Below are 15,919 nucleotides of genomic sequence, written 5' to 3'. Positions count from 1 at the left end.
CAAAGTTACGTATAGAAAGCGCGTTTGTCCCACTTTCCTGCATTTATTATCGGTGTGATCATCGAATTAGCCAAAAAAACTATGATTAGGATTATTTTGGCATCTCTTAGACGTTAAACATAGTACCTTTGGCGTTCGGCGTAAATAATTATAACACTATGAAATGCATGCTGCATGAAAAATTATGTGACACGACTGATGACATTATATTCCAACAAAGACCTACGCATTTAAACATTGATTTCTCGCGCAGACAAGCTAAAATAGCCAGTTTCTAATACAATTTTTAAGTCAAAAGACCATTTTATTATATTACATGTAACAACATTATACTTACTCGTAATACCTACTAACAAATTCTTTTATTACCCGACTGCCCGAAGGAGGGTTATGTTTTTCGAGCGTATGTATGTATGTATGTCCATTTCTTTGGTCCTCGCTGCAGCCTAAACGGCTGGACGGATTTTGACATATGAGGTATCATTGGATTCGTCATAACTGTCGGAGTGACATAGGCTACATAATATTTCAATATGGCGTCTGCGAAAAAAAATATGGCGGAGGAATGAAAAAAATATATATATTTTGTATTGTAAATGTTATAAAGTACGCGAGGACTTAGGAGGTTAAATGAGTAATGACTGTCATTAATGCAAATTGAACTCTGGAATCATTAGTAATGTAATGATATTGATTTTTGGTTAGCTGCTTTAAATTAGAATAAATTTGGTAGTTCACATTATCCATACTAATATTATAAAAGCGAAAGTGTGTGTGTGCGTTTGTCCGTCTTTCACGTCGATACGGAGTGACGGATAGACGTGATTTTTGGCATAGAGATAGTTTTTGGACCAGAGAGTGACAATAGCCTACTTTTTATCCCGTAAAATGCAAAGTTCCCGAGGGAACAGCGCGCCGATAACCGAATTCCACGCGGGCGAAGCCACGGGCAAAGGCTAGTAGAAAAAAATTCTTTGGCTTTGAAACGAGATTTCATTTCATTTTACTGAAAAATTCGATTTTACAAATAAGTGACTTCATAGGTGTAACCATACTAATCCTATGGGAGAAGCGTGGTTTGACAGTCCATAGAAAGTACATGGTTTGATTGGTGGTGTCATCTACGCTATAAACACCATAATATCATTTTTTGGAATTCCCATGGAAATTTACTAAAATCACGGAATTTCAATTGGACTGCCATGTCTTAATGATTTACGCGAGAGAAGCTGCGGGTAAATGTTAGTAGAAAATATAATTGATTGAATGAGGCGTTAATTTTCCGATGTCCTGTCGTCCATGTTGTCCATGTTAATGAGAAGAAGGTAAAAATGTTTCAAGTAGTCCATTAAATATAATGGTTACAGTATTGCACATTTGCTCTAAGTTAAATCAAGCAAATAATTTGCTTTTTATGCTATGTATTTAAACTACGTGATATCTGTAGCAGAGCCTAACATCGTTAGAAGTAATCCCTGCGTATACAAATGATATCTAAAGCGGATGCAGATAAGAAGATCTTCTATGACCACATTGTTTGAACCAGTTGTTCACCCTGGATCCTCATTTTGATCCTCCGGTGGGTGGTATTTGGGAGCACAAGGTAATAAGCACAAAATGATTACAAGAATCAGATGAATTTTTAAAAAGTGAAACTAATTTTTTATCACAAATTTGTTGTCATATTTAAGTAAGTAGGTACTAGCTTTCATTCTCGTGATTAATTTTCACACGTTGAATTAAAATTGCGGGAATTCACTTTAACTTACATATTCCCAAATATTACATCGTGGTCTTCACTTCGTTTGTATACAGAACACTCGTGTCATTTGACTAGCTTTAGACTGAGCGATTGAGATATCTTTGACTTTTCATACAGTCCTTAGTCATAAATTTCAGAGAATACATAAATTATAACTCAGAAAAAAATCTCATAAAAATATTTGACATCGGTACAAGCCAGTCACAACAATGGGCTAGATAAAAAAATCTACAAGTTATTATTTAACTAGCCATGTTAGTATAGGTGCAATCTTTGATGTTGAATTTAACCCACTTTCAAAGCTCAGACTTGAAATTCATACATTTGTAAGTTGAATGACAACTCAAGTACGGTTAGCATTTTTACTTTTGTTAAAAAAATAACAAAATACTTAAATCTTGGTGAGATATTGCATGCCGCCATCAGGTCATAGTGGACTGTACCACGCGGTACCATCCGTACAACGGGCATCTGGCCATGACGTCGATTCATAATAAATACAGATAAAAAACGCTTTCGGAAATAATTGACGACATTTGGCTGACAATAACACTTTTCATATCAGCTGGGTTTAAACGTAGATTGTTTCCTGAAATAAAACGGGTATGAATCATATTTTAGATATGGTCAAGTCATTGTTTATGGGGTTTCTGTGACAGGCTAGTATTTTTTTATTTTTATTTATTTATTCCTCTTAATGGCGGCCGTAAGGCTTGGCCAATGTCAGTTAAATTAAAGATAAATATATTCTTCTTATGCATGTTGTACGGTGATTGTAGTTCTTTGACTATAGTTCTATGACTTTTTAGTATTTTTTTTTAATAAATGGCTTCTGTCCTTGGACAAACAGGCTAATTAGGCGCTAGTATCGTAACCGTAAGGTCCGTTTGACAACTGACATTTGCGGCATGTTTGTGATTGGTTAAAATAATTCAATGAGCCAATCGCAAGCAAGATTTAAACGTCAAATGGACATCCCAATACAAAAGCCATCTAGCGGTAATTCGCTACCCGAAATAAATTGTAGCTATACAAAAATAAAATGGGTGTCTATTTCCTTCTTAATATTCTGTTTTTCGTTTCTATGAAAGATTTAGAGTAAATAAAAAATATATATATTTTGTATGCAGGTATCATTACGTGCTTTAATTACTTAAATAAATCAAAGAAGAAAAATAAACAAGCATGTTTATTTATTTCTGTTGTATTGCAAAATACAATACAATACAATACAATTACTCTTTATTGTGCATGCGATACAGAAAACAGGTACATAGAGAAAATTACAAGGTAAGCAATAGGTGACCTTATCGCTTAAGAGCGATCTCTTTCAGGTAACCTTTTTACAGAAAGAAGGAAGGACTTGTTTACAGCAGGTGGTGCATTAACAGTACAAAATATTATGAATTCTATAAATTTTGAGGCTTGTCGTTAATGCTTCTGTTATTTTATTTCGTGAAATAAGTCAACATTACTATCTACTCAATAAATAATTCTAGTCACTCTTTCTCTCACGGAAACACTAAGTACTAAAAGATACCATAGACAAGTCACGTATAAAAATAATTCAAACAGTCCAATCGGCATTCACCAAAATTGGCGGGAAAATCCGACGCACGTGATTGGCCGGACGTGTGCGACCTATAATTGGTGTTGCCATAATGCGAGCTTTCTCCATTTGTTCACTTTCGCTGCGGATTTCGTTTTCTAATCTGTTTGGTTTATATATAGGATAAATAAATGTACAAAAAGTAAAATAAATATACTCTAACTTTTTTTTACTTTCAAGCCACATACACTCGTAAAGTCGACAAGTATTTCGGCAATCTGGTTTTTTTTATAATAAGCCGTTATTTGTCAATTATTTTATAATTTATAACCGATAATAGTCTTCTCTAATCTTAACTTTGGCAGAATAATCGATAGTGTAAATGGAGCTATATTGAAAAAAAAAATGACAAATATTTCAAGATGACTTAAAAGTAAATAATCTAAGTAAGAAGATGGTGTATGTACTAAATAGGTAAGTAATTATGTATGCAATAGAGGGTTATACCATTAAGATTTTACCTCTTTTGGTTTCCGTATTTCAGTCGGCAAAAACGGAACCTTATAGGATCACTTTGCTGTCTATCAGTCAGTCTGTCAAAACTATTTCTCCCATGACCACCTGGAGTTCTTCTTCTTCTTATTATAGTCATTCACTCTTGACAGAGTGGATATGGTCATGCTTCGGTCGAGTTATCAAACTAAAATTAATATCAAATACACAGAAAAAAATCTTACTTCCAAGTCAACATACTCGTAATACATTCATAAAATAAAATGGCTCAACCAATTGGAAAACTCTGTTTTTTATATCCATGTCAGTGACCAATCTAAAATGACCTCACACTGCGTTTATTTTGCTCAGGTAGTAGGCTTCTGCTAACACTGGAAGTCCATTATATGCCTACAAAGGTGTGATGACACCTACACACAAATACATCCCGATTTGTTAAAATTTTCCGATAACATTGTTTTCGATAATCCAACATCTGTCTGGCAGTCCGACCATAGACAATTGACAACAGGAAGCTGTGGGCTCTGCGCGGGCGTCGTCTTCCTAGTTAAGTAATGCGTCACGCAGTAACTCAGTTTTGATCAACTGTATAATTAATTATGTTGCGTTGCGATAATCGATTAATCTTTGATTTTTGTGACTTATTTATCAAATAATGGTAACGATCACTTAATTTTTAATATATTAAGGGGCTGTTTCACCATCCATTGATTAGCGTTAACCGACGGTTAAATGTGATGCCGTCTCCGGCTATTCGAACAAAACAGAGACGGCATCACACCTAACCGCCAGTTAAAACTAATCAATGGATGGTAAACAGCCCCTAAGTAAGTACTTTCATAAAAAAAAACCTTAAAAAAATCAAAAAGTAAAGTAGTTTCAATATAAATTTAGCTTTCATTTGAAACCCATATCGTTATATTTTTTTTACATACGTTTTTTTTTCGCTACCAGTAATTTTGGTTGACTGTGATGTAGGTACATTATGTAAACCAAACTAGGTTCTTAGGTATGCATATCAAGGTCAAACTAATCCTTGTGAGCGAGTGTAATTTGACTGGCAAGATATAAATTAAAGAAACATTTAACAACATAAAAGATAATTTTAATTATAGGCTATTGACTTGTGTAAGGTCTAACCTTGGGTCTAGCCTAATGAAAATAATAATTGTCAAATAATAACCATAGAGAAAAATTCAAGTCTCCAACAACTTTTTATCCCACCCAACTAGGCAAGAGTTAAACCCAAACGAACAGCCAACAGATCGAAGTTAAAATTACCCTTTCTAACGGGTCTTAACTTTTTTCTTATCCAAACCTAACTAGGCAAAGACAAAACCAAACTGCCAGCAGATTGAATCTAAAATGAAAATTAACCTTAACAGCGTTGGGCGTGTACTCGACAAAAGTACAGTTAAATGTCGCCATTTTGTCATTCGGTCGTGACTTGCGACGTTCGTTGCACTTTGAGACCATAGACTAGATATTTATCATTTTACCTAGAGCCGGATAGGTGGAGGCTGTTCGAATGCAGAAATGTAGGGACTGGTGTTTCTAATGATCTACAATACAATACAATTACTCTTTATTGTACGCCAGAAATAGTACATTAATAATACAAAATTAAATTAAAAAAAATAACAAAATAATACTAAGTACTTATACTTAAATTGATATTATTTAATTATATTATTATTATTATATTATTTTAATATTTTTTATTAAATAATTAGTAGGTAATTTGATAATATATTGTATATTTTATGCCACTATAAATACGAAAGTTTGTAAGTCTTAGGCCTCTAGGTTGGCAACGCATCTGCAATCCCCTGGTGTTGCAGGTGTCTATGGGCGGTGGTAATCTCTTACCATCAGGTGACCCACTTGCTCGTTTGCCATCCAGTCGAATAAAAAAATAATAATAATAAAATAAGTCTGTTTGTTGGTTTGTTACCGTTTCAGTTTAGTACAGACAAACCTACTTTATTAGGACGTCAAAATCATCTATATAGGTTAGGTACACCTTTATGTCACGAACCATAAAATTGATGTAGGTACTGTAGGTTATGTATGGCTGTATGGACATATTATGCTCTCGACTATTCATACGCTACCAAGTATTTCTAGCATTAAAAAAAAACAGAAAAACGCCCATCTAAAGATTGGTCATTTTGCGGATCAACAATATCAACATGCCGTCACCACCATATTATATTGTTCCCGACAATGCTACATCCTGTTTGTGTACAATGACATCGCAAGAGTTTCGGGAATAGCGATCGGGTTTTCCCAAATTAGGTACTAACAGGACGGCACAAATCTGCATCCTGCGAATTTCTAAGTAGCAATTCTTTCTACTGGTCTGTGGGTTTTTAAGGCACTTATATTTTACAGAAAACAAGTAGAAGTAAATTAAAAACGAAAAGGGGTGTCGTAGTGTATCTATGTAGTGGATGACACTATTTACCGGCACGGATAATACCATCATGGAAATACCGACTTGATATTTACAAACTGCTGTCAAACTGACAAGAGTTTCTATGGGCGTGTACACGAAATATCATGTCGGTATTGTACGGCCGGTAAATAGTGTCATCCTATGTACTCAGCGCGCATAGCCAAAAGATGAGGGTTTGAGGCCAATGAGGGTTTTTCGACAGGCGAATCGCTAGATGGCGTTTGTATCGTGAAGTCCGTTTGGCCATAGTAAAAGAGAACAAGTAGGTTCACTATGAACAAAAGTACATCGCGCGGCTTAAATGCGTGCGCGCCGGTTGGCGCCAGTACCTACTACGCATGCACCCGCCGCACGCACACACTGATAATTTAAGGAGGATTAAGTTTTCTTTAGTCAAGGCTGCGCTCGGTGCCGTAAGTTTCGATTTTAGCTCGCTCGTCTTGCGTTCGCTTCGCGAGATGATCACCCTTTACGTTCGCGTATTCGTACTTACGTATTTTTTGTATTAGGTATAGTTGTAAACTTATAACACCCCTTTTGCCACCCGCCCGGGGTGCCATTCTACCCTACGCCGCCACTGGTTCTATCCAGTTTAATTTTATAACATCGTATTTAAACTTACTTTCATATTCATCGATTTGTTAGTACTATTATATATTCTGTGCCTTCGTGCAATTTGTTTAGTGCAAAGCGCGAATGCTCTTTATACAGGTGTTCAAGAAATATCTTTGTTTGTTAACTTGTGTGGCATTGGCTTTGGGTGTTCTGGTTCAGTCAGTGCACTGTTTACTTAGAATATGCACATTTATTTAACACGTTGTTTTACCTACTGCAAGGGGTTTGTCGACTGAAGTGCTAAATTCGAACTTCGTATCTTGCCGTCCCGCGACGCTAATATTATTTTATACGAGAGTGAGAGGGACGGTACGATAAGAGCTTTGTTTTTCGAATCTCATAGTATACAAATCAACGCACGTAAATGATAATAATGATAAAATATTTCATTTTTTCGGGCAACTTGACCCATACAATATTTAAATACCTTACAGACTAACCCCCTTATTCTTAAAACTTAACAAGCCTATGTTAACTAAAAAATGCTTTGTCCCTTTCTAACAAATACAAATGTCGAAGTGACAGATAAGGACAAACGAATTTTAGCGGCATTTTAACTAAAATAGGTTTGATTGTCGTTTATGAATAAGGGGGTGACATGCATATTTATAATCAACTAGCTTTTGCCCGCGGCTTCGCCCGCGTAGAATTCGGTTATCGCGCGCTGTTCCCTCGGGAACTGTGCATTCTTACCATCAGGAGACCCACTTGCTCGTTTGCCAACCAGTCAAATAAAAAAAAAAAAAAAATTTTTACGGGAAAAAAGTAGCCTATGTCACTCTCTGGCCCATAAACTATCTCTATGCCAAAAAAAGACGGACAAACATACACACAAACACACACACTTTCGCATTTATAATATTAGTATGGATAATATTTCAAACGTAAAAAAAATATAATAATAAATTAAAATAACAATAAAAAATAATATGTAAAAAGAGCTCCTGGCGATACGAGTATACCAGCGCAGTGAGCGAAATACGGACCAAATTGGCGGCAATATGGAGCAATGGGGACGCGGGAGGGGGCGTAGGAGCGCGCGCGCGGCCGTCACGCCATTGGCTTGTTAGTTGACAGATGCGCAAACGTATCCCCTCCACTAGCCACCCAGAGCTCTTTTTACGTGCGTTGACTTGTACCGCATCTAATGGTTGGTTGGTAAAGGCTATATTAGTAAGCGAAGTAAACTTGTATTAACATATACTGGACTATCCAACTCAATACTATATCTAAAGAGCACCTACGTTTAAATAATTGCAATAACTTCAGGGTGAACTGCATCATAAACAGTACATCCTCCATTACTAAATGTGCCTCGTTGAGATTTCACTTGTATGATATTACAATATGCGTAGAATTCAAAAGTTTTTATGTACATACATACATAAAATCAAGCCTCTTTCCCAACGGGGTAGGCAGAGACTACATCCTTCCACTTGCTACGATCCTGGCATACAACTCGCTTCCTCTACATTCATCAATCTTTTCATGCATGCACGTCGGTTTAGAGTACTCCTACCCCTGACCCGACTTTCTTCAGAACGTCCTCTATTTGATCGTGGTATGTTCGTCTAGGCCTTCCTATTCTAACGTTCCCATTCACGCTTCATTCTTCTTCATTGTCTCAACATGCCCAAACCATCCAAGCATCCCTTTCTCAATCCGTGTGACTATACCTTCACTTACACCGCAAACTAAAAAAATGCGCAGGGCGTTACCGCAAGAAACCGCTTAAACATTAGATTAAATATAAATTCTGAGAGGTTATAACTTCGTTAAGTACAGAAGACTAACGGATTACCGGTTTTGTGTCAGTTATGGAAATAATGTTCGGGAAGACCATCGCGGAAGACAAAGATCATGTTTATTCATTATACTCTTCCTTGTTGTAAAGTACCTAAGTAAATACACACATGCATTTGACAGGTCTTGCAGACACTAATTAGTCATTAGCTACAATTATGCTTTGCATATGGCAATCCATTATCATCACTATATCAGCCGTAGAAGTCCACTGTTGGACATAGGCCTCCCCCAAAGACCTCCAGTTGCTTCAATTGGTAGCGGCCTGCATCCACCGTGAACCCGCGGCTTTAACCAGGTCATCCGTCCATCTCGTTGGTGGACGTCCTACGCTGCGTTTGCACGCGGTCTTCATTCGCGTCTTTTCGGCCCCAACGGCCATCTGTACTCCGTGCTATATGGCCCGCCCATTGCCACATCAATGAGCTAATTCGCTTGGCTATGTCGGTGACCCTCGTTCTCTCGTATTTCCTCACTCCTGATTCGATCCAGTAAAGAAACCCCGAGCATAGCCCCCTCTATATAGCTCGCTGCAAACTCTGACCCTATAATAAGGCCTATAGTGAAGCACCACGTCCCAGATCCATATGTCATCACTGGCAACACACACTGGTTGAAGACTTTCGTCTTAAGACCAAGAACTCTTCGGGTTGACTAACCAAACGTCATTGCAACCTGTGGCCCATTTCACGAAGCTATAACTTACAATTTACAAGCAGTAGTCTCTTTTCAATGCATACTGTTAAACAAAGACTATCGCTTGTAAATTGTAACTTATAGCTTTGTGAAATAGGGCACTGGTTACAAAGCTAAGGTATAAACCATTAATTCGTAACTACAACCAGCGAGGTATTATTAGAGAGTATTAAAGTGAACGCACTGAGTACGGCCGTTAAGCTGTTGATAGCATATGAAAGTAGTTAGTGAAAACGGGCAAACTATGGCCTATGGTTTTCTATCGAGAATTCTGATTCATTATTTTTAAACTATCCCTGAGATATGCATTATGCAAATCCGTACGTAGATAAGTATCTACCTAATTTTTTTCATATCTCGAGACTCAAAATTGACAAAGATGAAAAATGCCCTTTTGCAATGTATATACTACATATTACCATGCTTAGGTAGATGAGCCATGAAGGAATTGAATTGCCTTAAGACTGTCACAACTCCCGATTTGTAGCTCTTACTTTTAAGTAGGTAGGTAACTCAAGAGAAGTTACCATGAACATTTGAACATGTGATGTATATTTAATTTATTGTATTTCAAACTCAATATCCCTTCAAATAGCAAACCTATTGTGTTAAAAATACAGTTGTGTTAAATACTTGTGATGTATAGATATATAATAATATTGTAAATCTGCTTAAAAAATATACCTCGTTGAGTTTCTTGCCGGATTCTTCTCAACAGAGGTTTTCCGAACCGGTGGTAGTTTTTTTTTGACATTCATAAATGCTTGTTATAGCCTAAATTGAATAAGTAAAGATATAGTAAATCTGCTTAAAAAATATACCTCGTTGAGTTTCTTGCCGGATTCTTCTCAACAGAGGTTTTCCGAACCGGTGGTAGTTTTTTTTTGACATTCATAAATGCTTGTTATAGCCTAAATTGAATAAAGATATTTTGACTTTGACTTTGAATCTCTGTATTGTTCTGAATAAAATTCAATTAAATTTATGGCAACAAGATAAGTAGATCGATAAAAAAAAATATTGAATCAGGCGTTACTTTGCGGAGGTCCATATCAATGAACTAAAAGAACACATGCACACATGAACACGCATATTTTGCATAAGCTTAGCTATCGTAAGGTCGCGGGTGAGCAAGGAAATTCTTTTAGTTCATTGATCGATAAAAACTTTATTAAACAATCTGCACTAAAAAGTTGATTGACCCAATTAACACCCTTATAAACTATTTTGACTGTACTTATTTCGAATCATTTCTTCGTATTCTCCATTATCAAATTTGACATACAGATACTGAACGAGGAAACGCCTTTCTTACATATATTTTAGCGTGCGCGAATTGTATGTTTGTTTATATTACTCAACGTTTTCCGGCGGTACGTAACCGTGTTACGACAGACGGACAGCGGAAGAGTTGGATTCCAACAGTTGATGTAGTTAAGAGGGCTACCGCGTTGCCTGGCGGCAAGCAGTGGCGTGGTATCGTAACAAATCGACTATCGCGTGCCCGTCGCGAGACCTATAGGGTGATTTTGGGGTCGCGGAGCAAAAAATGAACATCTAACATACTTTCATCAAAGGATAACATTAGGATAGCACTAAAGCTATAAACACACTGACGACGGAGACGGAGCGGTGCTATACCGGTTGTAATAATCGAGCTAACATGAAAGAGGCCACACTGAATACCGCTCGGGAATTAAGCGTGGCGCTAGGGCATGGATACCGGTATTCGGTATTACCGAAAAACCGGGATACCGGTCATTTTTTCCCCTCTTTTAATACCGGTATTAAATATCTACAAAACCGGTTTTTCGGTATTTTGACTTGTGTTTAAAATAGTAATAGTCGACTTTAGTTTCAAACAAGAAAGCACTTTTAATAACTTTTGTCTTCAGACTTATGGCTTTTGAAGTTACTTACCTCTTAATCTACTTTCAAATTTCAAATTTACCGCGCACAAGTTTGCTTTGCTTATTTGTAGTGTAAGCTTTCTCGAAGTTGGACCTACCTAACTGGACCGTTTGTCCCAGGTATACATAGTCGTCAACAACTTCGAGCGCAGAGCCCCCGACTATTGCGGGAGTTGGGACAACATGGACATTAGTTAGACATGACTTTCGTCTTGCCCATGTTCATTTTTAGGCCAACTCGGTCGGAAACTGCTGAGGTCCTCCATGGTCTCAGCCATGACTACAATATCGTCGGCGAATCGAAGGCGAGTGAAGTACCCGCCATTAATGTTGATGCCTCGTCCTTTCCAGTCCAGAACCTTAAAAGCATCCTCCAATGCAACGGTGAACAGTTTCGGAGCGATCACATCTCCTTTCTGACTCCCCGCTGCAGAGGAATAGGCTTCGTGCTCTGGTCATGTAATCGGACGGACATAGTGGCGTTTTTGTACATACACTAGACACTTCAACACTTCGATATACCGGTAGTCAACTGCACCGCTGGAGAGCCTGCATCACAGCCCAAGTCTCGATCGAATCGAAGGCTTTCTCGTAGTCCACAAATGCAAGGCAAAGGGGAAGTTATACCCTTCGGTCTTCTGTATAACCTGCCGCAACGTACATGTGGTCTACGGTACTATAGGTTTTCGGAAGCCGGCTTGTTCGGGAGGCTGGAAATCGTCAAACCTGCTTGCGAGACGATTTGTGATCCCCTGGAAAACAGCTTGTAAACATGGCTCAGAAGTGAGATGGGTCTATAATTCTTCAGCAAGGTGTTATCACCTTTTTTGAAGATGAACACCACCACTGTCTTCTGTTCCATGCTTTCGGTGTTCCCCTTGGTGGAGGACGGAACTAAACGGCGTCTTAAGGTCCTTAAGGACTGGTTTACCACCCGCCTTCAAGAGTTCGGCTGTAATTTCATCGTCACCCGGGCTTTGTCATTCTTAAGCTATTTGAGGGCCATACTAATCTCGTACAGGCTGACGTCTGGGATGTCTTCGTGATAGTGTCGGGTTAATCTAGCCCTCGGGTCTTTAGCTAGATTTTCGACGGGTGTTCGGGTTGTCGTGTCGCTATCCATAAAACCTCTCGTTTCCCCCAACAGCTCAGGTTTGGATGAAATGATTCTGCCGTCGTCGGTCTTCAACTTCATTAACCGGCTTTGACTTACAGACAGATCCCTGGTAAACACCTTAGAGCCTCTGATACGCTCAATAGCCTCTTCAATGCTATTTATTAGTATTAAATCGGCGTACATCGCGCTTCAGAGATTTTGAGATCTGCCTATTGAACTGCTGATAGCGACAATTAAGCGTCACCAGAAGACTGTAGCAGCATCTCACGCCTCACCTTCATGAGCCTAAGGCCAGAGCGCGAGAGCTTATTGGTTCTAGTACGGCGGGTTTTGAAGAAGTTAGATCCGATCGTATGGACAGCTTCCACAAACCCGTCGTTGTAATCGTCCACGTCGCTACCTAGGCCATTCGAAATGGTTTTGAAGTTTGAGCTGAAAGCTCTCGGGTTTTGGAGCTGAGCTGGTTCCGGGCGGAGCGTAGATTTCATCAGTAATTCTTTCAAGCTTGAACTGGATATTTAATGAGCCTCGTACAAGCGAAAGAAATTATGCGAAAATTTGGTTGGGAACTAATAATCGGTGAAACAATTTTAACCGAAGAATTAGAGAATCCAATTCCATATTATATAAGTATTAGTTAACAATTAACAACTTAAGTTTTTTATTTTAATACTACTTGCTCATTAAAAGGGAAGTTTATTAAATCTTGCTTTTCATGTATATAGGCTATATTTCAACAAAACAACAGACTTATACAGAAAGAAAGAAAAATAAAGGGAAAATACCGAAAATACCGAAAAAATACCGAAATACCGGGATACCGGTTTTCAAAATTTGAATACCGGAATAATACCGGTATTGCCATCAAGCCCAATACCGCATAGCCCTACGTGGCGCGGTATTCTAGTGGTTTGAGATGCCGTGGTGGCCTAGTGGTTTGACCTATGGCCTGTCAAGCAGAGGATCGCGGGTTCAAACCCGGCCCGCACCTCTGATTTTTTCGAAATTCATGTGCGAAATTAAATTTGAAATTACCACTAGCTTTACGGTGAAGGAAAACATCGTGAGGAAACCTGCACTAGCCTGCGAAAAAATTCAATGGAGTGTGTGAAGTTCCCAATCCGCGCTGGGCCCGCGTGGGAACTACGGCCCAAGCCTTTTCATTCTGAGAGGAGGCCTGTGCCCAGCAGTGGGACATATATAGGCTGGGATGATGATGATGATGACATACAGGGTGTCCCTGACCAAGGGGTTTTAAATGCAAGGGTCGATTCTACTCACATAACTGTACCCTTAGTGGAGGGTTGCTTAAAGTGTGGTCCACGGACCCCTTAGGGGTCCGTAGCATGTGTATCAGGGGTCCGCAGTAGATCAGTCTGTAAACATATTTATTAGGCATTTTCCAAAAATATTCTTTGACAGGGGTCCGTGGCATTGTTTAAACTGTGAAAGTGGTCCGTGACTGCAAAAGTTTAAGAAACCCTGCCTTAGTGTAAGTTTCGGTTACAAAATACGTCTCGATCGCGTTCGCGTTAAAATCTCAACGTTCTCGATGTTCGTGTTTCCATACAAATTGAGATTTTAACGCGAACGCGATCGAGACGTATTTTGTAACCGAAAACTTACACTAAGGGCACTGAAGTACTTTTGTTTCAAATAACTTTAATACGGTATTTGACTATTTTGTACATGTTTTATAAATTAAAACTACACAATGCCTGTTATCGAATAGAAAAACATTTTTTAAGCTACCTTTACAAATAACAAAGTTATAAAGGTTTGAAATTCAAGATTAGAAAGAGAAAGACATACTGGCATGTGACGTCACACGCCAGTACCGCCATACTCGCTGCATAGAGAAAAGCGTTTGAGAAAGAGACAGGTATATAGATTTTTCAAAAAATCACTATAAATCCAATTTTCAACCGATTTAAATTTTCTCTTCGCTAAACACTATCTTTTGTATCTATATTTTCATAATAATATTAAGATATGGCAAAATCAGGAGTTGTCAAATACCGTTAGATCATTCATTGGTCCTCGAAGTTTAATCGTTAAATTAGTATTTTGGCCATGGTGTTATAATATAATATAGCTATCTCATGGTACGAGGGCAAAATTTCCTTGTTACGGGGGCCTTTAAATGTATACCACATATGTTCGTAAAGCAACAAAAACGGTTTATTCTATGGCCTGAGTCACCACAGAATCCTGTTTGGCGAGGTGTGTTTAAAACTAACAACATACTATGTTTTTGCAAAAACCAGATCGCTCCATAACATACAAGTTTAAGTGAAAACTTAAAAGAAATATGTATAGGCATGCATAATTGTGTGGTAAGTCGGTAGTACCTAATTAACCGACTTCAAAAAAGGAGCAGGATCTATGTTCCGATGTTTGTATTTTTATGTATGTTCACCGATTACTCAGTCAATTGTGAATCGATTTTCAAAATTATTTTTTTAATCGAAAGGGTATTCTTCTGAGGTGGTCCCATTGTCACCAAGTTAAGATCTGATGATGGGATACTAGGGAAATCGAGGGCAAACCTCAAATTTTATAGGCACAACTATGGCGATTTTTGCATTTTTAGCATTATTTGTTTGAATAGTCTTCAAGAACAACGCCAATAATTTACACAAAATTGGCATGAATATTTATTTTCTTCTTATCATGCAGGTGTTAGGACCATGTGCAAGGTCCGCCCGGATTGCTACCACCATCTTCCTCGCTAATCCTGCCGTAAAGCAGCAGTGCTTGCACTGTTGTGTTTCGGCGTGGAGAGTAAGACAGCCGGTGAAATTACTGGCACTTGAGGTATCCCATCTTAGGTCTCTAGGTTGGCAACGCATCTGCAATACCCCTGGTGTTGCAGGTGTTTATGGGCGGTGGTGATCTCTTACCATCAGGAGACCCAGTTGCTCGTTTGCCATCCAGTCGCATAAAAAAAACATCTCATCTCTGGCCTATATTCGTATGCTGGGCACAGGCTTCCTCTCAGAATGAGAGGTTGAAGAAAGTTTCAATATGTCGTATTTATGTATGTATGTATGTAAATACTTTATTGTACATAAAACACAAAAATAATACAAAAAGAAAACAACAAAACAAAAGAGTACAAAGGCGAACTTATCCCTAAAACGGAACTTTTCAAGCTAACCTAAACAGGAAAGGAAAACTTAAAGATAGGCGAACAGTAATTTATGCACAGTGAGAAGAAAGGAATAGGTATATAACATATACATAAAAACACTTAATAAACAACAATTGGTATGACATATGTATATAAACAATACATATAAATAAAAAATAAAAAGAATACGATTACCTACTTCCACAGTTTCTTCAATCTATCCCTGAGCGAGGCCACAGACGGGGACTCCCTAATGAGCAAAGGCAACTCGTTCCACAGCTTCACGGAATGGATGCTGAAAGATTTAGCATAACGCGCATTGTTCAGCGGGAAGGCAAGTGTGAGTCTGGAGCTGGACCGCAA

The 15,919-nt window shown here is 38.2% G+C and overlaps 1 protein-coding gene across 1 annotated transcript in view; it reads right to left on the bottom strand.

Moving 5' to 3' along the window:
* ced-6 (PTB domain-containing adapter protein ced-6) overlaps positions 1-15,919 on the bottom strand; it is an 87,745-nt gene that overhangs the window by 70,389 nt on the left and 1,437 nt on the right. The gene's annotated exons all lie outside the window — the stretch shown is intronic.

The sequence above is a fragment of the Choristoneura fumiferana genome, chromosome 27 (assembly GCF_025370935.1).
Source record: "Choristoneura fumiferana chromosome 27, NRCan_CFum_1, whole genome shotgun sequence".
NCBI lineage: Eukaryota > Metazoa > Arthropoda > Insecta > Lepidoptera > Tortricidae > Choristoneura > Choristoneura fumiferana.
The sequence above is the reverse complement of the archived record's forward strand: the minus strand, read 5'-3'. Positions and strand labels throughout refer to the sequence as shown.